The 21149-nt window shown below is 33.6% G+C and overlaps 1 protein-coding gene across 8 annotated transcripts in view; it reads left to right on the top strand.

Moving 5' to 3' along the window:
• Positions 1–21149, top strand: part of LOC145680797 (uncharacterized) — a 162343-nt gene that overhangs the window by 83842 nt on the left and 57352 nt on the right. The gene's annotated exons all lie outside the window — the stretch shown is intronic.

The raw sequence follows: 21149 nt of genomic DNA, 5'->3' as shown, positions 1-21149 counted from the left end.
GCAGCTCTTAAAATGTGACTACGAAGTCAATTACTTTTGTATTAGTTATTTGCATATATGAATGACTACATGGATGTCGTTCCTTTAATAAAATATTATTTTAAATATGTAATAGCTGTGCTTTCTAACTATACATAAGATCTTACTATAACAATAGGGATTTGATGCATGCTCCAGAGAGAATTTTGCAAACGCATATAAAGAGAATTTATGTATAGAATTCTAAAAACATAATTTACGACAAATATTTCGCACATTTTGTATTAACTAATCAGATTCATTAAATTATAATGAGCTCATTTAACTGTACATAGACGTTTATTGATTAAACCACAAAGGTACGATATCTGAAAACTATACTACGCATTCGTTTCTACTTTAATAAATAATAACGCGAAGCGAATGTATTTAGTAATAGTGCACAATTGAATCATTATTTGAATCTGATGTTATCTTATTAACTGCTGTAGTACAAGCACCACATTTAAGAATTGTAATGAGATTTAAATCCTTTTACATTATTTAATAAGAAATAATACATTATTTAGTAACACATTTATAAGAAGTAATTAGTAATACATTATTTAATCATCAAATTGTATTACATTTGATATTGCACTTTTAATTATTCCGTTAGCTTCTTTAGCTCTTGTTCCCTAATGCTACATTAAATTTTTTACTTGTGTTCCATATTGTTTGTTTTAGTCTTAATGACTAGTGCCGAATTGTTCAATTAGTTATTTTACACTTTTATATTTGGAAGTCTTGTATTTCAATTTCGTATATAAAATACAGGTTCCTTGAGATAAATCTACATTATTCTAATAATTATTTTTGATTGTGCTACTACACACTATCCATTAAGACTTGCACTATACCTTAAGTGGAAACTATACATTAAAACTTTCGAAACTTGTAATATATTGATGCCCATATAAATCGGCTTACTAAACAATTTTATATCTTGTTTCATAAATATTGCATATACACTGTCACACAGTTAGTTTTATTATTAGGTTCCTTTGTTTTCGGGTCTAACTTTATATAAATAGTCTTCCTCTTACTGTTATTTGCCAATGCTTTTCAAACACATTAGTGTTGATTTAGTAATGAAAGCTGCCCAAATGACTTAAATTTATTAATTAACATTGTATGGTTTCGAATGGACTTAATATAACATTATAATTCGGAATTCCTTATTAACGTTATATTATATAGGGGAAGGCGTTGAACCTGTGAACACTTTTGAGTCTTCGAAATTTTGGTGCTATTATTCAGTACTTTTTCCCCAATTTTTGTCGTACATTTGAAATGTCATCTCTTTGCTATCAGATAGGATGATGATAAACGTGTTACATAATTACAATAGCTTTTAGAAGATAAAATAAGAACAAATCCGTTTTGTTGACAGGTACATTATGGACGTGTACCTTTGAACAGACACTCTTGTACCTTTGAACAGTGATAATTTCAATGTTTCTGGGGCAATAATATAAAAAGAAACGACAAATATTAACAGTTTTAAATTGCAAAAAAGGTTTAGCAATAATAAGATCCTCAGAATTAAAATTTTATCAATTAAATTAAAAATTGAAGAGAAGTTCTAACAAAAACTTGTGAACAATAAAGTTGAGCATATACAACTGTTAACATTATGTTATATAATAAGCATATATATTGAAACTACTTAAAATTATTATTAATAACTTTATATCCTAACCTAACCTATATAAAATATATCAATTGTTTTAACTACTTACATTGTGTAGCTTTAAACAGTATTATGTATCGTTCAAAGGTGCACGATGTATTAATGTTCATAGGTGCAAGAGGGTCACCATTATGAAAAAGAGTTCACCACTAGCTTAAATATTGAACATAAGTTAAAACTAAAAATATTACTGTATCCGCCAATGATTCTACCCCAAGTTGGACAAATAAACATCACAAGTTGCGAAAACCGAAGAGCACAAGCTCAAAAGGTAACTACAAAAAACTTTCGTTTTGGGGGTGAAAAAATTAAAAGCTACATTACTCGACACATCACTCAGTAAACAACAGCTAAACTCCTTTGCAGTGCTTTTTTCATTTAATCTTTCAAACGAACTTTAATCACTGCACGTAGGTAGCTTTGAATTCGAGAAAAGCCCAGGTGTTCAAAGGTACATTGTTTCAAAGGTACAACGCCTTCCCCTTAAAATATAAATATACAAATGATTATAAATGTAAATGTAAAATGAATTATTAATAATGATATGTGAATTGAAATGTGATTTTGTTATCATACGAGGGATGTCTGAAAATACTGAAGATTAGTGTAGGAATCTTAACGGTCCGGGATTCTTTTCTTTTCTTTATAAGATAAATAAAAAGAAAGTCCACATATCCGCGCTCCATGTACAACGATATGTTGTATTTTTAAATTATACCCTTGTCTTCTTTGGGCAAAATGTCTGATCTTGTATATAAAATATGCTCTAGCCAGCGGGATTAATAATAAGATGAAAAGAAAATATATGTTATAAATCGGATGTATCAAATAAATGAATGTGTTGTTGTTGTCATCACCAAGACGACATATTTAGTTATTCTATGGTAACAGAAGTAAGGATATAATGTAAATTACTGTTGAAAAATCACAACGTTTATATAAAATAAAGCAAGGTGAACAATAAACGACATTTTGTAATATGTCAATTTAATTTCACATTGTGTGGCTCAATCAGATAATATAATTTTATAATCAGGATTATAAAAACAAATATAACAAAATTATTCAGTTATATTAGGTTATTTAAAATGTGATTCTAATATAGAACAAGTGTTTGAATAAACTTGAACGATAATTACATCAGTGTAGGGACTAGTTCTTTCAAGAATTGTAAGGCACGTATTGACTCATACCACAAGTATAGGAGGTATTTCCGTCACTGTGTCTTAGATATATTTAATATTAGCTTTTATTGTAGTCTACCATATTATATTTAATATTTGCTTTTATTGTATTTTTTTGATAATTTTGCAACAGAGTGAAATTACATGCTTATACAACTTTTCATTAATAATATCTTTTCGTATTTAGTTAACTTTTCTAATTTTATGTTAATGATGCTTAGCATTAAATTCCAGGATCATCCACGTTCTGTATAATAAGAAGCAAGAGCTTCTACATTCGCCTGTAAACATTCAGTTATAATATGATACAATATATTTACTAATATTATAAAGTTAGCTTTGTTGTACAGTTTATCACATTTTTCGAAGTTTGTAATATTAAATAATTTCCAATCTTTTTTGCATATAAATAGACTTTTATCAGTTACACGTAATTGGTAAGGTAATTAAAAAGGTTGTTTCGGAAGTTGTTGCATTACATCTATCGTTTTAATTGAATCAATGTAGTTCTATGGATTTACACCATTTTTAAACTTTAAAACTAATTATTTGTTTCAAAAATAATTTTATATGTCGTTATATGGTTTTGCTTGTAAATTAATTTTGCTAAGTCTATTAAACTTATCGATTCAAATCCTATAACGGTCCGGGTTAGTCTTTTCCCCTTCACCAATTTATTATAAAATTTGTTAAATACAAATGTATTTGCTTACATTCACCATATGAGGGAAAATAGGTGTTTTCAACGGTGCCCTTTCTCTCAAGGCAGTCATCAAGGCACCTGCTGGTTCTGGTGGGTGTTTAAGGTTAGCCCCGTAAGCCCAAGGCAGCTTCGCGAGGCTTCGTTGTAGTAAGTATCCCTAGTTCAATGCGACCTCGGGTAAGGATAGGTGTATCCCTTGTCCAATGCGACCTCAAGGCAGATGTTGGTTACTTGATCAATTGGTCGACTGATGCCGGGTCCCTCGGAGTTCGAGCTTTTATCTGTCAGCTCCAGGTTCTGACTTCTTTCGGCATTCCTCGGTGTGTTTCATGTCGATTTCCTGTCTGCTAAGCTGTTTACAATCAATACCACGCGTTGTGTTGACATGTGCTTTTGTCGTGAAGTGGGGATTCCTACTAATATGTATATATTTCTTCCTCCTTTATTTGGGAAGGGTCCGATTTCGTCTTACACTTATGTTGTATCTATCTCACCTACTGGGTGATATAGTAGTTCGGCCTGTTTCTTTTGTGGTAGCTTCTCCAGACGTTGGGACGTCTTGTACGTACGTATTTTGTAAGCAAGATTGTTTTTGAGATACGGCATATACAATTTTTATGGCGCTTTTAAAGAACTTGAGAAACCAAAATGCGGATAGACCGCTTGGCGGTGGAAGGTTGAGAACCACAAATTGGCAAGCGACTTCGGTATACCTAAAATATATAGTAAGCCAGAATCAGGATTGTTTTGTTTCCTATATAGTATGCCGTTTTTCAGACAAAAAAATCTTACTGATCTGACCGTGGAGATCTTGACCAGTTCCTTCCCCTCTAAAACGGAAATGATGTCTTTGTAATTGTCGTCTTTACGCTGCTCTTTTGCGATGTTTGGTAAAAGGTTGTCATAATCTGCTTCTATAATATTAACTTGAAGACTATTTGTTTTAAAAGCATGGTAGTCTTCACCCTTATCTTCGTTATCTTCTTCTTTTTCTTCTTCCTTCTTAATATCTTGGATTTGCCCGAGCCTACTAGTTATATTCTGGATGTTTGGACCCAGGTAAATACTGTATATTAAAATCATAATAAGCTAAGAATAGCTTATATCTTGTATACTTCCCGACCTTGTCAGTTGTGTGTTTATCGTCACTATATTTTCTATTTCGTAGAAAGTAGCGAAATTTGCGCAATGTATATATGATAGCATACAACCCTTTGCCATATGCTTGTTTTCTGCTCATTTTTCGTTAATCTTCGAGGACAATAAGCAACTACCTTCTCAGTTTCGGTTTTAGGTCATAGCAAACGAGTATTCCAGCTATTTGCATCTGACTGCTATTGGAATAGACGCGGATTTCTAGTGAGTCGCTAAAATGAGCGAGTGATGGGGCTTTTAATATGTTTTCTTTCAACTGTTCAAAGAGAACATCGTGATTCTCTGTCCATTTGAATTTAAACTTAGGAATGATACTAATTGCAGGAAAGGGTAAATTTTTATCGTAAAGTCTTTCAGGTGCGCTCTAAGGTATGAACATTCTTCCGATAAAACTTTTGAGAATCCGTTTTGTAGTGGGTCTCTTAAAATTTCGCATTTTCTTGGCTACCTTTGGAGATATTTTAATGGATTCCTCACTAACAAGGTGTCTTAATACGTTAAGCTCATAGTAAACGATGCGTGTCTTCTTGGGGATTCCCGAAAATCATCTTTTCTAAGCTTCCGAAATAGTAATTATAAATCCTGGAAATGCTGTGGAAAATTATATGCACTGGGGACAAGTTGATCCGCAAAAAATGTAGACCTATTGGGCAGTCCTTCCAAAATCATCCTCGTTGTGACACTGAGACTTTGGGAGCTTGTTTTATGCCCCATTGTGCACCTCAAACATTTGTATGATTTTCTGGTATGATTGATATCAAACGTAATGTATTTGCTTCTCTTAGGATTGCAACAAAATTTGGAAGTATGAATTTGAAAGGTCAATAATTGTTATAAGGGTTTTCAATTTTATAGAGTTTAGATAGACCTTCGTTTGAAATGGCAGCGATAAATACTTGGTTTAACACTTCTGTAGATTGAGAACTATCCGGAAGTCTTGAGTATTAGGTTTCCTGAGCACTAGAAGTGAGGAACAGAAGTCCTTATTATCTATAGGTCTAATTATTTTTGCATTAATAAGGTCTTGAATCTATTGGTCTACCTGGTTCCTGATGTGTAATGGAATATGCGGAGAACGGTCATGAAATACAGCAGACTTAGAAATCCTAATTTTATTAATATATCCCCTAAAATATCCGATGTCGTCAGGGGCATGCGTAAAAACGTCTCTATATTTAAACAATAAGTCATAAACTGCTTGCTTTTGCTTTCTGTCCAGGTCGTGGTTGACGTCAAAGAGCTCTTTATTGAAAAGTATTTTTGTGTATTTTAGTTGTTTTTCCGTTTCTTCTTTTGTCTTAAACTGATATGATTTTCTAATACATTTGGTTCTTTTAAGGCGTTAAAAGAGATTTGCTGTCCTTCCTCAAGAACCGCCACTGGTGGATTCCTTTTTAAAATGACGCTGTCGCAATTGGGATTTGAAATTAAAATTGTCATTTTATCTCCTATCTTCTGATCGAGAGCATTTAACCTATGTTTCTCACGTATTCTCGGAACCAATGATATATTCAAGAATTCCTTTTCAGCTTTTTTTCCTGCCACCTGAACGAACGTGGAGGTAAATTTATTTGCTTAGTCACGTACAAACACTTTTGGTCTCTCTGCGATACTATCTAAGTTGTAAAAGCAATCAGCGTGTTTTCTTTTCTCTCAGCTAGTAGCTGTAACTTCCTTGGACGCTTAGAAAGAGATTATATTGTTGTTTAAGTCGATAGTAGAAAGGCGAACGTTGGAGAAAGTCAATTGCTATAATTATTGGCATTGTCCTGTCAATTACTCGAAAGTAATGAGTGTATGTTGTTTGATCTATTTTAAATTTTATCAGTGCTATTTGGCTCAAACAAATATTGTTTCGTGAAATTCCTTTCACTATTGTCTGGACTGGAATTAGACTCGTCTCAAGGGGCAAAATATAGGCTGGCGAGAGTGATATCGTGCTACCGGTGTCAATTATTGCATTCTGAGGACCTGATATAGTTTTAATTGTTAAATTCGACCTGTTATTTTCGTCCTCTAATGCAATGTTTCCCTTTTTGCCAATTGTCCTGATTGTTCTTTTATTACAGGAATTTTGTAATTTATGCTATTGTCCTTGTCAGTTTTTCTTTGGTCTCCCTGCTCTGAGATATGATGGCTATCGACCCCTTGTCAAGGGACTACCTTACACTTTTTTACGCCTATAAGAAACGGGTGCACCATGCCCCTGCTTCCTGTACATCGTGCATACCAAAATTTGACCTTCCGTAGGTGTAGCCTGCTGACTTCTGTGCTTGTTCCCGCTTTTTCTTTTCATTATTGTTATTCCTCCTTCTATTTCCCTGATTCCTATTCTTCGGTTGGTTTCTGTAACTTTTTTGGACTATCACCAGCGACAATTCTTCAATTTTGTTGGCCAAGCTTGAGATGTCATTTTGAGGAGGATTTTGCTCGTTGCGAGGAATGGACCTATGTTCTTGATTTGGGGTTTGAAGTTCTTGAGGGTTAGGTTAGAAATCGTGATGGAAGGATTCAATTTCTGTTGATATGTAGGTTCATAACTTTGCGTTGGTTGTGTGAGTGGTTGCGTTTGTATAGGATAAGTATGGTGATATAACTGTTGTACAGAAGACATTGTCTTTGGTTCGGTTGTAAGCCATAGGATATATTCTGCAGGATAGATATATGATATTGGCCGTATAGCATGTGCAGTTTTTGTGATAGCTATGCATGCTGTCTTTTTCTTAAAAGATAATTGGCGGCTTCCAACGTGTTTAATTTAACCTGTAGGGCGTCTACTGTTGCAAACCTTTCTAAAGCAATTTTATTAAAGAAATCCCTCTGTAGTACCAAGGATAAATGATGGATTTTTTGTGATTCTGTCGCTTCCGGTAGTAGCTGTCTGACTGCTCGGAGTTTACATAAAAAGTATGAGTCTATGGACTCATCTATTCATTGTTGGACCTCGAATAATTTCAATTCTGCTTTATACGATGGGACCTTTGGCCTACTTAATGCTACTAATTTAGATTTGAAATCCTCATAGGAAATCGTACCACATTGATTTTAGTTTTTAAGCTGCAAAATTGATCTATTGCGTGTCTTGTAGATATGTCTGTAAAATTTCCTTCGTAGTTGGTAACCGTGATTGCACGGTTGCCATATGGTCGAATAGCATAAAAAATCTGTCCGGATCCTCGTACACGTGTCCCGCATACTTCATCAAATAAGGAATGTTAAAGATATATTAGATGCACCCTCTGTCGTATTCGTATTATTTCCTCCTGACTTGTATGTTTGTTTACCCTGACCTAGTTTCCGGCATAAATTGAACTCGGAAAAGAAGAAAGAAAAGAAATTAAAAGTAGTGAAACTTAGATGGATTTTGATACTGACCTTATCAGTGCCTGCTTAAAAGTTAATAAAAAGAGCGCCCCGTACAAAACTCTGGTACCTACACCATGTAATAACTTTATAGTTAGAGGCTAAAGAACGGTTCGAGCTACTCTTTTTTCCCTTGACTAATTTATTATAAAATTTGTTAAACACAAATGTCTTTGATTACAAAGAGTAAAATAGTGTCTATCTTGTTATTGACCAGATGACAGGAAATAGGTGTTTTGGACGGTGCCCCTTCTCACAAGGCAGTCTCCAAGGCACCTACTTTTTCTGGTGAGTTTAAAGGATATCTCCCTCAGACCAAGGCAGCTTCGCGAGGCTTGGTTGTAGTAGGATCCCTAGTCCAATTTGACCTCGGGTAAGGATAGGTGTATCCTAGTCCAATGCGACCTCAGGGCAGTTGGTCGACTGTCCGGGTCCCTCGATGGTCGAGCTTTTATCTGTCCTTCTGTGAAGTCCGTCTTCTTTCGGCATTCCTCGGTGTCTTTCCTGTCGGTTCTTCTCTACTACGCTGTTCGTGGCGCCATCTTTTGGTACTGCTTGAATTCAATATAGTGTTGGCCCACCCTTAGTTTTGATGGCTGCTTTCACTCTCGCGGGCATACTTTCAATCAAGTGCTGGAAGGTTTCTTGAGGAATGTTAGCCCATTCTTCACGGAATGCTGAACCGAGACTGCAAACTCCGGATTTCATTTCTTGAGAAATTTCTAGCAGGTACTTTTGGTCAGAGCTAAGGTCATTCGCATTGACGTTAGGTAGCTCGCAATCTATGGCTTCGAAAGTCGTTACTCCCAGGCTCTGACATCCCTCCAGTTGCTGACCAATCTCACCCCCATAGGATCGTGGACCTCTGGTTGCACAATCCAAGTGCTCAAACAAATGCCTCAACGGAAGCTCGTTTAGGTGCAGAAGGCATATCAGCCATTGAAGGGGTCTGTTAGGCTTCTCTTCCAGGCGACGAATGATCCCACCTTTCAAACCTGTGTTGATAGCCGTACCATCACAACCTAAAGCGATAAGGTGTTCCAGATCGTCCCCAATATCCGCCATGTAAGCAGTTATGCTTCTGAAAATATTATCAGCTGAGCCAGATGAGGGTGTAAGGTGGCCGATATACGTCGATCCTGGCTCCTCGATAAGAGAAATGTGCTCTTCAGATTTGCTCCTCCGATATGACTTAGACTCTTCTTTCTCAATGTAGGTGTATATAGTTTTGTCTTTCTTTCCATCAAAGTAAAGACCTTTCACTTTCGTGTCGTTTCCAGCTTGAAGCGAACCTCTCACTTTCATCTTCTCCCTTCTAATCTTATTCTTATGGATTACAAGAACTGTTTCACCTGGTTTCACGAGCTTTATATCTTGAGGAACACTTGTGGCAATATCTGCATTGGCACGTCCGAAACGACGAACCTGTCGCTAGCCAAAGCAGTTTTCGCCAGATGGAAGCGCATTTGTGATGTCGATGACGATTTTTTTATATTGTGGGACTGTTCGTTCGGGTGATTGTAGCGGTGCTGGCAGAAGAGCAGGGCTGTTCATCAGTTTGCTCGCTTACAGTTAGTGCCTTAGACAGATCCATTGCATCTCTTCTGAATCTGAATCTGAATCGTCTTCCTGCATGTGCATAGTTTCGCATTCGAAGTCCGGCTGATCGATAGCCTCCGTTCGGAGAGTCCTCTCTTTCCTTATGGAATCACGGTTCCTTCTGTCTTCTCTATGCTAAATCCTTTTAGTTTCATTTCTGTCCACGGAGCCAATCTTCTCTTTCTTTGCAGTCCTCTGGTCCAAAAGTAAGGGTTGCTCAAGTGGAGGAACCTTTTTTTTTATTTTTTCACAATTGCAGGTTTTGAAATCCTTGCACTTGCAAGAAGCTATGTCAAGAAGCTTTCCCCCAGCTTCCCTGATGTACTCATCCAGTTTAGCGGCATATTGCGGTTTCTCATTATCACGTTTGTAGTACTTCTTTAGTGCCTGGTTATTTACGTGGAAGCCTTTAATCATCTTGATAACTCTGTCGTGACTAACAAATGGGATGGAACACTTTTGGTACAATTCCTCAACTTTTACTACAACTGTTTCGGCAATAGCAGAAAAACTTGGGTCTTTCTTATTGCCTGCAGCATTTACAATGTTGAACCTCTCTTCTAAGCAACATCGCAGTACCTCGGGGATAGTTGGAAGTTGGCAAGGATTCAAGTTCTTTGGCGGTCCGATTATCGGACACTCCATTTCGTTCCGCAATACTTTGCTTGACTTTGGCCTAGAGGTCACGGACTCGTTCTTGTCTACTGGCTTGCAGGAGGCCATTTTGACGTTAACGTTAATTTCTTACTATACTAAAATAACAAAACCTTTTACCTCAATTCATTGGCTTGTGTTCAAAGAAAATGGAACAGATCAACACGTTTTATTTTGATGTTGATTTAATAATTAATATCTAACTGCATAAAATAAAAATAGTACTTTTAATCTCACATTGAACGCCACGTGTTGATTATTTCTGATTTGTACGTACAACACCCTTCTCAACCGCTCGCTAACAATTACTAGTTCCAACTAGTTTACTCTTTACTATGTACAGTGTTGCCAACTAAACAATTGGCAATTTATCTAAAAAAAATCAGAATTTGTTTTACGAGCATAATTAAAATATAAAGATTTTAATTAAGTAGGATTGTGGTGAAATTGTGTCATTTTTTGACAGTTCTGAGGAACCTAAAGATATTCATTGATATAACTGAAATTTTTTACTGTTGCTAAAGACTATTAAAATGAACTTTAATTGCTGTCGGAAGTTGTTTAATGTAAAACTTTTATGAAATAAAAAATAGAAAAGGGGGTTTGAATAATTTTCAAATTTTTGGCAGCTCTGAGAAACCTCAAGATATTAACCGATTTCGTTGAAATCTCGCAGATGTTGTTTTGAGGTGTTAAGGCAAGTTTCCTGCACTATCGGAAGTCGATTCATCAATTTTCGATTTTTTCGGCCTACCCTAATATATAGTGTTTAATATAATAACATGAACTCACTTTAATTTGCTTTTGCTATTATATCATGTGAGAATAACGTTTGTTCTGGTTTTAATGTACACATAACATATTTTGAAATTCTTGAGTTAATGAAAAGAATTATAGTTCAGAAATTATAGTTGAAGTCTTAAAGATCAACTATAATGTTTCCTCTCTGTTTGATCATCATATGGTTAAGGATGTTCTATTCGAACTTTTTTCATGCTCCTTACAAAACAGTTCATAATTCTTCCCTTCTTCTTCAGCCTTCTTGCTTTTTTCAACGATGTTGGCGATCATCTGCTATCTTCATCCATTCTATTAGACTTTACAAGATGTTTATTTTTTCTAAGATTTTTACTCTCTTCTGCTAAGCCTAAGTGTTGGGAATATCTTCTCGGCTTGGATTGAGCTGTTTTATTGCTTGAATTAGTGTCTCTTTTCTTGGTATCGTGCGTTTGAGACAGAAAACCACAGACATCACGATCCTGGATACGGTTTTGGTATTTATAAGCTGGATTAATTCTTTGGGCTAGACACGCGCGAGCCAGATAACCAAAGAATAAGCAACGTTGACATGTTTTAATTTTGGCAGGGCAAGTTTTCTTTCCATGTGCTCTACTACATCTTTTAGATATTTGGCTGTTGCAATACTCGATATCATATGCTTGCTGTAGCAGCATCCTTGATACTCGTTTGATACAAAATGCTTCGATATAATTAGCTGTTTTAGGATCGAACCTTCTTTTAATAATGCTATTTGCAAGTCCCGTTGCTCCAGTTCCGCTTGCATCCATTTTTTGACATCACAATCTATAGATATATATTTTTCCCCACACGATGCTGAAAACGTAACTTCGTTTCTGTGCTACTGCGCCATTGTTAAAATCTATTACAAATACACATGACCGAAATCTTCTATTATTGTTTGCTTTTAATCTGTTCCGCGACTATTTCCTGAATCTCTTAAATCTATATTATTCATAAACTTCTTCTCTTAACATATCTTCCAAATAGTGATCAGATTTCTTACCATTTATAGTCTTCTGCGTAATTTTGAATCACAATTCAATATATCTTCAAACTGTATTTTATCTGCATTCTATTTGCACATACTGACACCTATTTTTTCCCAGCAATTGTCAGTGTCACTTTTGTATGCACTTTGTGCCATTTTCATGTTTCAACAACACTCTTTTTGCGCATTTTAAGTGTTATGGTAAATATGACACAGATGTAAAATTTCTCGGTGTTTTGTTCTTTGATTATTTTATAACCTTGGCAAGTCTTCTACTTGACAAAAGTATTGTTTTGTCGTCTTTAGTTTGTAATTTAAGATATTGCTCAATTTATTACTTGTGGGTTGAAGTGAATACATATTAAATTTTTCCTCATAACTGTAATCGTTTATTGATTAATTGCACGTTGCTCTCACGTTTTGTTTTTTGTTTATTTAATTGATTAAGAAATTGATAGTAATTGAACAGGAAATTTGATAACATCAGATTATTTCTTTGTAATTCATTAATAATTTGATTATAGTTTCATGGTCTCACATAGTTGGAACATAAGTCTAAGATTTTTAAGTAGCTTGCAATAAATTACAATAAACATTTGTTGGCTTTGTATACCTATTGATTACTGATTTTCTTAACTTTACTCTGTGTGAGAAAGTATATTTAAGAAGAACATGTTGGTACTTATTTGGCAAATCCGAATTGATATTTAAATTTAACCCTTTGTTTCCCCAAGAATGAATTTATGAAAACAGAAATCAGCAAGAAAAAGAAAACAGCAAGCTTTGAACGTGAATTAGCTATACAGTTTCAGCGCGAATGAAAATCCTGGAATTAATTTAAATTCCTGTCCTTAGATGGCTTGCAAAGTTCATACTAAAAGATGATTTCCTTCTAAATCCACTAAGATGCACGGAGAAAATAGTTAAAACTGTGGTTTCACACTGAAACCACTGGGTCAGAAAGGGTGTAATTACCACGCTGAACCTTTACGTTAAAGCCTTTCAATTTGTATTATGAGTTATCATTTAATATTGCAAGTATGTTCAACTAGATTGGTTCTTTCATTTGATGTTTTAAAGTTTAATTATCCAAATCTATGTCTCTTATAATGTGACAGATTAAAACACTTAACACATATTTTCAACTATAATTGTTTGTAGTCATATTTAAATTTATGTTCTTTTGCTTATTTTTTAATAGGGGATGTGCTAATTTAAATTGTGCAAAAAGTTATTCTTTAATGCGAAAAACGTTTTATATGTTTGTGTTTCAGTATTGGAAATTCCTGTCGTATTTTATATTTGGAGAACATATATTATTTAAATGATAATATCTGGCTAAGTGATACTTTTTCTCTCTTCAACTTCACATTGTTTACGCGTGTCAATCAGTTCAGTCTTTTTCATCATTAATAACCTCTATTTGCCTTTTTTCATAACTTTGTTAATTCTATTACAATATGTGTATTTAAATTTCCCATTGTCTTATTATTTAACACACTATTTAACATCTCTTCCTTAACATCAAAAATCTCGAAAAGATACTAAATATTTAATCATGTAATCCAACAATTACATTCGCATGTGTCTCAAATCGTGTTGGGTTTATTAGCATGTTTAATTAGCAAAACGTTTTTAATTTTGATGACCCATCAACGTAAGAAATTAAAAAGAATATTTTCAGTATAATAAACAATCACTTTATCATGATCATTATTATCTTCATTTTCACTATTACATTTTTATTTTGGTTAGTAATATTCGTTGTTTCTTCTAACTACATTCATTCTAATAATATTTCTATCACAATTAATAATATTCAGCTCTATATTTATGCCACTAATAGATTAAGATATCCATGATTACTTTAAGGCGATCATGTATTAAATCGCAATCCATTCCCATATTTATTATATAAGAGATCTACATTCAAAGTCTCAATTTTATAACCTTTTTCCACAAATTTATAAAATAATCTGTAAATCTGACTAACACTCTTCACAAAAGAAATAAGTTGTGTAAAAATATTTCAGTTATCATCCAAATAAGTCAACCCCTTTCCTCTTCATCTCTTATTATGTTTATCGCTATTTGAAATATTACTCCTTTTCATCATTTCAACTACTTCCACCGCTTTCATTGCTACACTTCACATCACTATGTTTCACTATTATAAATTAAAATGCCTTCAAAATAATTTTAAATTATATGAAATTTAATTCTCTTCTACACAATTTTTAGTTAGTATTTTCCTCAAAACACAAGTTTATACAACTTTTAGAAGACATTTTCTCGTATATTATTTTATTTTTTGGTTTTCTTCCTATAACAAATTGAACGTCTCGAATTTTCCTTATCTTCCTAATTTAACTACTTTACGTTTAAATTCACAAAAAAATAAGCTACTAAAATATTGAATAAAATTCCAATTTATATAATTGTTCATAAATACTTCTTTTCGAAAGCTTTAGATAATGCGAAGTGTATCTGAAATTATCTTTATTTTTAGTTTTTTTAATAAATATTACTGAGATTCATTAATTGAAGTTGTTTCCTAATCTACATCCTTTCAATCTGTAAGAAAGTTCTTTCATAAGTTTTCATTAATCGATATATTTTTCTGATTTATTTTTTAAAATCACAAATATGTAAATAGTAATCAAGAGTACATATCATCTCGTGCGACGATAAACACTTGTATTATAATGTGTAAAACCTTTTTATCTTCGATATTACATATTATGTTAATTTATATTAATATTTATAATATTTATCCATATCTTGAAAGAGAAGGTTTTCTGATGTCACGTTATGGGATCGCGTAGGACATAGCTATTTCTATTTACTTTTTACTTATGTTTAAATTTTATCTGTTAATTGTATTTCTCACTTTGTACAGACTTCAATTCCGTTTTCTTCACAAAATCTTCTTTAATCGTTAGCAGTTCTCCCAGAGTTAAAATGCATGTTATGTTTTCTAAGGAATACTTGCTGTTTCTTTGGATAATTTCAAGTGATTTTGTTTGCCTTTCCCTGAATTTTAATTGTCACCGCAGCTAGAATATTCGTTTCTTTCTCTATTCTGGTATGGTAACTACGAAATGTTCTGTATGAAAGAAAGTGATAGATCATTTTCATTCATTCCTTTGTTTAAAACCCTTAGTTAAAATGTACAGAAAACTCAAACATCTTGAATTACATTAAAACAATTTTATTTATATAACTAGTATGCAAATAATCATATTATAACAATTTAACATATACTTTACAAATTTATAGTTGCAAGTTCCAATTCTGTACTTTTTGTATGTTAGTGATTTCAAGATGTAACCTAATAATAAATACTTCTGTTGATCAGTTGGATGTATATCTTTTCGGAAAAAATATCATTCCGATTTGCCTATAAGAAAATAAATCACCATGTTATACTTTGGTTTAACGTGTTTATGTAATTTCTTATAAACGTTTTCGAATATTATATGTTCATTCATTTTTGTCAACTTCTACATGCTTCATTGAAATTTTCCTGTGCGTTTTATTGTGATTATTATTAATTAATTCTTGAAATATTAATAACAATTTATAATTTCCCTTAGCAAAATTCGTTTTTATGTTGTAAAATTTCTTCCGTAGAGTAATAAAATGTACTCGGGATTTGGACTTTCCCTTCACCTTTTTATTATAAAAAGTCTTATTATATACACAAATTATAATAAGTAACTCCTCTCATATCTATTTAGGTAAGATTAAGATAGGAACCCGGTGACCCAGCATCGTGAGCTTTGAGGTGAGGTTCTCTCGGTGACCGTGCGTCGTGAGAGGGATGTAAATTAGGTATCTCTCTCTCGGCGACCGTGGGTCGTGAGAAAGAATAAATGAACCCGGTGGCCATGCGTCGTGGGTATAAGGATGGGTACCTCTCGGTGACCAAGCGTCGTGAGAGGGGCTTTAGGTGTTTCGATCAATCCGGGAAGATTGATGTTGGTCGAGGCGTGTAGTTCCCTTTTATCTTGTATTGTCGGCTTCCTTCGTTGATTCTCGTCCTTCCGACTGTTGGCGATGGTGAGCGACTCCTCTTTGGGACCGTCGTCTGTTTGCTTTTATTTACTATTAATGCATGTAGTTCACACGTGGTTATTCTATGACGTGTAGACATGCGGAACCTTACACCCCCGGGGCGTAGAAAAAAGTAAGTCACAGAGTTGTTTTTTTGGTGTGTGGGTACCAGTATGGAAGCTGTGAATTGTTCACAGTATATATTGCACTAAAACACTTAATGGAGATACACTAAAACACTGAAACACAAATGCAAAGTAAAAACATCACTGGTCACGAATGTGGCACTGTAGGAGACACTAGCACACAAATAAAGTCGAAAGGTTGATGTTAAAGCACTGACAGGTTGTCCTCGAGCCTAAGCAGAATCCGTATGGCACGTCATTTCCCTCAAAGGAGAGGCTGTCGAAGCTCTGGTGATTACAGTTAGTATATATATAATAGGTCACTAATAGTGAGGGCCGTAGCATATTGTGGCGATGGTAACACTGTCTCTCACGACGACTGGGACGAGGCCATCTGTATTGGGTGTGAGATCTCGATGCGAGGGGAGGAGTTAGGACTGGAGAATAGAATATATAGGAAGGCGAAAAATAGAAGAACTATGGCGGCCGTGATAACGATTGTAAGAAGACGATACATACTGCAAAAGAAGGTGATTGTGTGAGATTAGAGATCGCTCGTAGCCACACGCTTGAATAAATAATAAAGAAAATATCCAATTCCAATTAGTAATAAAACAATTAGGACCGAGATGACAATTAGTGCTTTGGGGAAAGTTGGCGCAAGATGATAATCCGAGAAATGATCTGGAAGAAAGGCCTTTTCATGTTGTAAGAGGGAATACATAGAAGTTATAGATCGTTGAAAGTTTTGAAGATTCAGGGTAAAATTGATATCGTTCTGAGCAGGCAGGTGCCGAAATTCAATTATAAAATTAGCCGTATGACGTGAAGGCAAATTCAAGGTGTCAATAAGTACTCTTTCGAAATTCTCATATTGAAAGAAGTATGTAGAAGATGTGTTAACGCCATCCCCAGCGATTATATGGTTCCTATGCCTGGTAAATTTTACAGATTTCCTAGTCGTCAGATGGTGACCCATAGGTGAGTATAAGTAGAATTCCTCTTTTTTGAAAAGAATAGGAATCAAGTGGCAATTAGCTGTCGAATTTCGGAATACTAAGTTGTAGAGGCAATTAGTTCCCTGAGAACGGACTTGAAACTGTCTTGCAGATAGAGTACATCGTGTGAGGTTGTCATATAGAGAGATCCAATTCGTAGATTCCTTCAATAGTCCATATAGCGTGACTTGGCAATTTAAGCTGGGTATGAGCAGTATCCGTTAAAAATCCATTGTTGAAAATTTTATAGAGCATATAATGATCCTCAGTATGTATAATAGGAGTCTGAATAATGATATTCATATTTGTCAATGAGGAGTCAAATGCGATAAGGTAAGCCTTTGAACATTGATAGAACAGACCTAGGTCGCGCTCCACTAGTGAGCCAGGTAGATTTTGATTATTAGCTATCATTTTCCGGGCGAGATCTGGCTTTATTAGAGCGTCATTGACGGCTTTATTTTGCAGTAAGCCCTGTATGAGGGAGTCAAAATGTTGCTCTAAAATTTGAAAATGTAGTAAAGCAATTAAAAACCGTTAATTTGTAGTCGTTGTATAGGCTATATAGCTATGACATATAAAATCAAAAAACGTACATCTAAAAACTCTATAACATAAATAAATTTTCAAGTTAAAAGCAACAAAATTTGTGCACAGGTGGACCTGAGAGGACTTACGCCTTTCTCTTATTTGTTTGTTTGGTTTTGCTTTTGGCCGCCTCTCAGGCTCCTTTTTCTGTTTATTTATCTTTCTGTTGCTTCTGCTGCTGCTTCTGTTGTGCCTCCGTTTTTCTTTCCCGACTGGCGCTTGTCTCCATTCACATCAACTCCCTCTGATCTGTTTGGTTTGTAGAGGAAAGAGTGAAAATCCTTCTTCGGGCTTGGAGGCGACGTCGACCACGCTGATAACTACTCACAGCTGGTCAGACCATGAGCGAGCACGCTCGGCTAACACGTACTCAAGGAAATCAAGTGAAAATTGGTCCTTATATATGAACAAATACTTTTACAAGCAATGCCATCTATTAGCAAAGTGATAAACTAAATGACATGCAACGCCATCTATTGAGTAAGTGAGTAGTTGCTTCAATATGTTAACCCAGCCTGCAAATTTAGCTTAAGCATCAATGTTCAAAAAGAAAAAATGTCAGTGTTGCCAACCCACTTATCAAATATAGTGTTTACCCCAAATATTTTTAAGAGGATAGTTTTACCCCTCAATAGTTACAATGCGCTAACTCATCAAAAAAAATGGCAAATTTCAGAAAAAGAGTGCAACACTGCAAAAATAAAAAATACAGATAATTGAAAAACAAAAATACTAGCATAATCTACATAAAATTGTAAGACTTTTTTAAAGAATAACATTTTCCGGAAAACTCAAAAGTAAACCGGTAAAAAATTCCCGAAATTTTGAATTTGTTATATCTCCGTTGTTTATTAGCCAATTTCCAAAATTCAAACGACAATCAAGAGAGAAGTAAAATTATTATTTTTTAAATCTTTTCTGAGCTGCATAACTCTAAAGATGTTATTACAAAAACTCAAATAACTCCTTTATTTATACGTGTATCTTTAAAATTCAAATGACATTGCGTTCTGTATGTCTAAAGGTCTTAGTTTTATAGCTTTATAATCATAAAACTTAAAATCAAGTTACTGTAATTTAAAACATTCGTAAATTACAAGTTTGGATACTGATAATGGAATCTTCTGTTAACCTCGTTCTCTATGGGAAACATTGATTCTTAAACTCGGTCCATTGGTCACAATTCAAGCTGAATAGACAACCGTTAATTTGAAATACTACTTCCGTTTCGATTTTTCACATTTTTTCAATTACATTGAATTTATTAGTAAGAATGAACTTATTTTGGGGATCCATACTAACCACTCCATTTTTTTACTTTAGAAAAGTTTTTAATCATTTTTATAACTTCTTAGAATCATTTTTTAAAAAAAACAGTTCATGTATTATGTAGCCATTAGAAAGATCGTTCATTCCATCATAAATCATAAACAGTATCTTAGTTTTCATCTCTTTTAAAACTTGATCAGTATCTTCATTACATCTCTGTGGTAATAAGGTTTTGTATTTCTCATTTAGATGTACTAATACCCGTTCCCCAGTGTATTTTGGTTGTATCAATTTTTTTGAGGTTATTTCGTATGATTTTCCTTCTTCCAGATCTTGAAATTTAACAAGCTTTAAAATGTTAATATTGATTTTCTTGTTTAATTGTGAGGCCATTTCTCATTTATTGTATAAAACTTTTAAAAATTTGTTTATTTTTGTAGTGATTTTATCTCGTTACATATATAGTTAATTCTATCAACAATTTCTTTGTATGTTCGTCTGTTAATTCTCCATTCATTACTTTTATAACATTAAACTCATCCTTAAACATAGCAATTTGAGAAACCATATTTTTATAATACTATTTCTTCGAAGCTATATTAAATCGTGTTGATAAACCAGTGATAACGGCAGAAGCAGATGCAAATGTTCTAATAATTGAATAGACTGTAACAGGAATAAATATATTGATAAACCCCGTTGAAGCAGAAAGTAGTATCGAAAACGCAATAAGAATAACATAAATACATTTTAACCTCTTAAATTTCCTCTTATTTTTTGCTAGTAAGTTTCGGAGTGTTAATATTGTATCCTCAATTAATGCAATTAGATTCTCTCGTGGAATGTTATCTGGAATATTCATTTTATTAAATAAGTTTTATGATCATTTTTTTAAATTATAGGTTTCATTAAATAAACACAAGTGGAACATTTCGTTCTTATTAAACACAATTCATCATTCAGCTTAGCTTAAACACAAGTGGAAAGTTTCGTTCTTATTAAACACAATTCATCATTCATCTTAGCTTAAACACAAGTGGAACGTTTCGTTCTTATTAAACACAATTCATCATTCATCTTAGCTTAAACACAAGTGGAACGTTTCGTTCTGTTTTGTACGATTTATATCACAAGCTGTTTATTTTCTTGGTCTATATATAAGTTTTTATAATAATTAACATAAAAACACTTTACAAACTAAAAACATCTAATCGAATTTAAATTTTCTCAATCACCTTTTCTTTTTGAACATCTTATTCAAGGTTTTTTTGCCAATCATTAAAACATAACAAATCGTTTTATCTGGTACATCGCTTTCAAAAATATCAGTTAATTTCAAATAGGTTCTAACATTTACAGTTACTGATTTATGCTTGCTTGTGTTAATTTAGGATAATAAAACATCTCAGTGTTTCCAATTGTAACTATCTTGTATATCGTATACATTTTGTAAGCTTTAAGATATTTATGCTTCTCAAAATCTAAGTTCAAAGATTCTAAAGGAAAATAGTCATTTCTAGAATTACGAAAATGGATATTTTGTACTTTACAATGATCAAAATAGCTTGAATCTCTTTCTTGGTTATCATTCCTATCAGTTTGGAAAAATGCAATCACAAAATTAGGCATATCAAATTCACTTGACTTAAATTGTGTGGTTAGATCGAATTCCAAATATTTGCTTGTAACTGATTTTTGTAAACATTGATATGTGTTGAAGGAAATAGGAATCTTACTCTCTTTTAACATGTTAGTTCTTAGCAAGGTAGCATAGTTAGGTTCATAATTAACAATAGGCACTCTCAACTCCATATTTTTAATCTTAACTATACCTGGATGTGGTTGATCATTCTCATACGTTACATCGTGCTTTTTAGTTTTCGAAATAACTAATCTATTATCATCAGAACCACTTCTTTTAAATGTATATTTCAATCCTCCTTTCCACATAATAT

Source organism: Thermobia domestica, chromosome 3, assembly GCF_964235325.1.
Source record: "Thermobia domestica chromosome 3, izTheDome1.hap1.1, whole genome shotgun sequence".
In the NCBI taxonomy this organism is placed as follows: domain Eukaryota; kingdom Metazoa; phylum Arthropoda; class Insecta; order Zygentoma; family Lepismatidae; genus Thermobia; species Thermobia domestica.
Note: the sequence above shows the minus strand (reverse complement) of the source record. Positions and strands in the feature narration are given on the sequence as shown.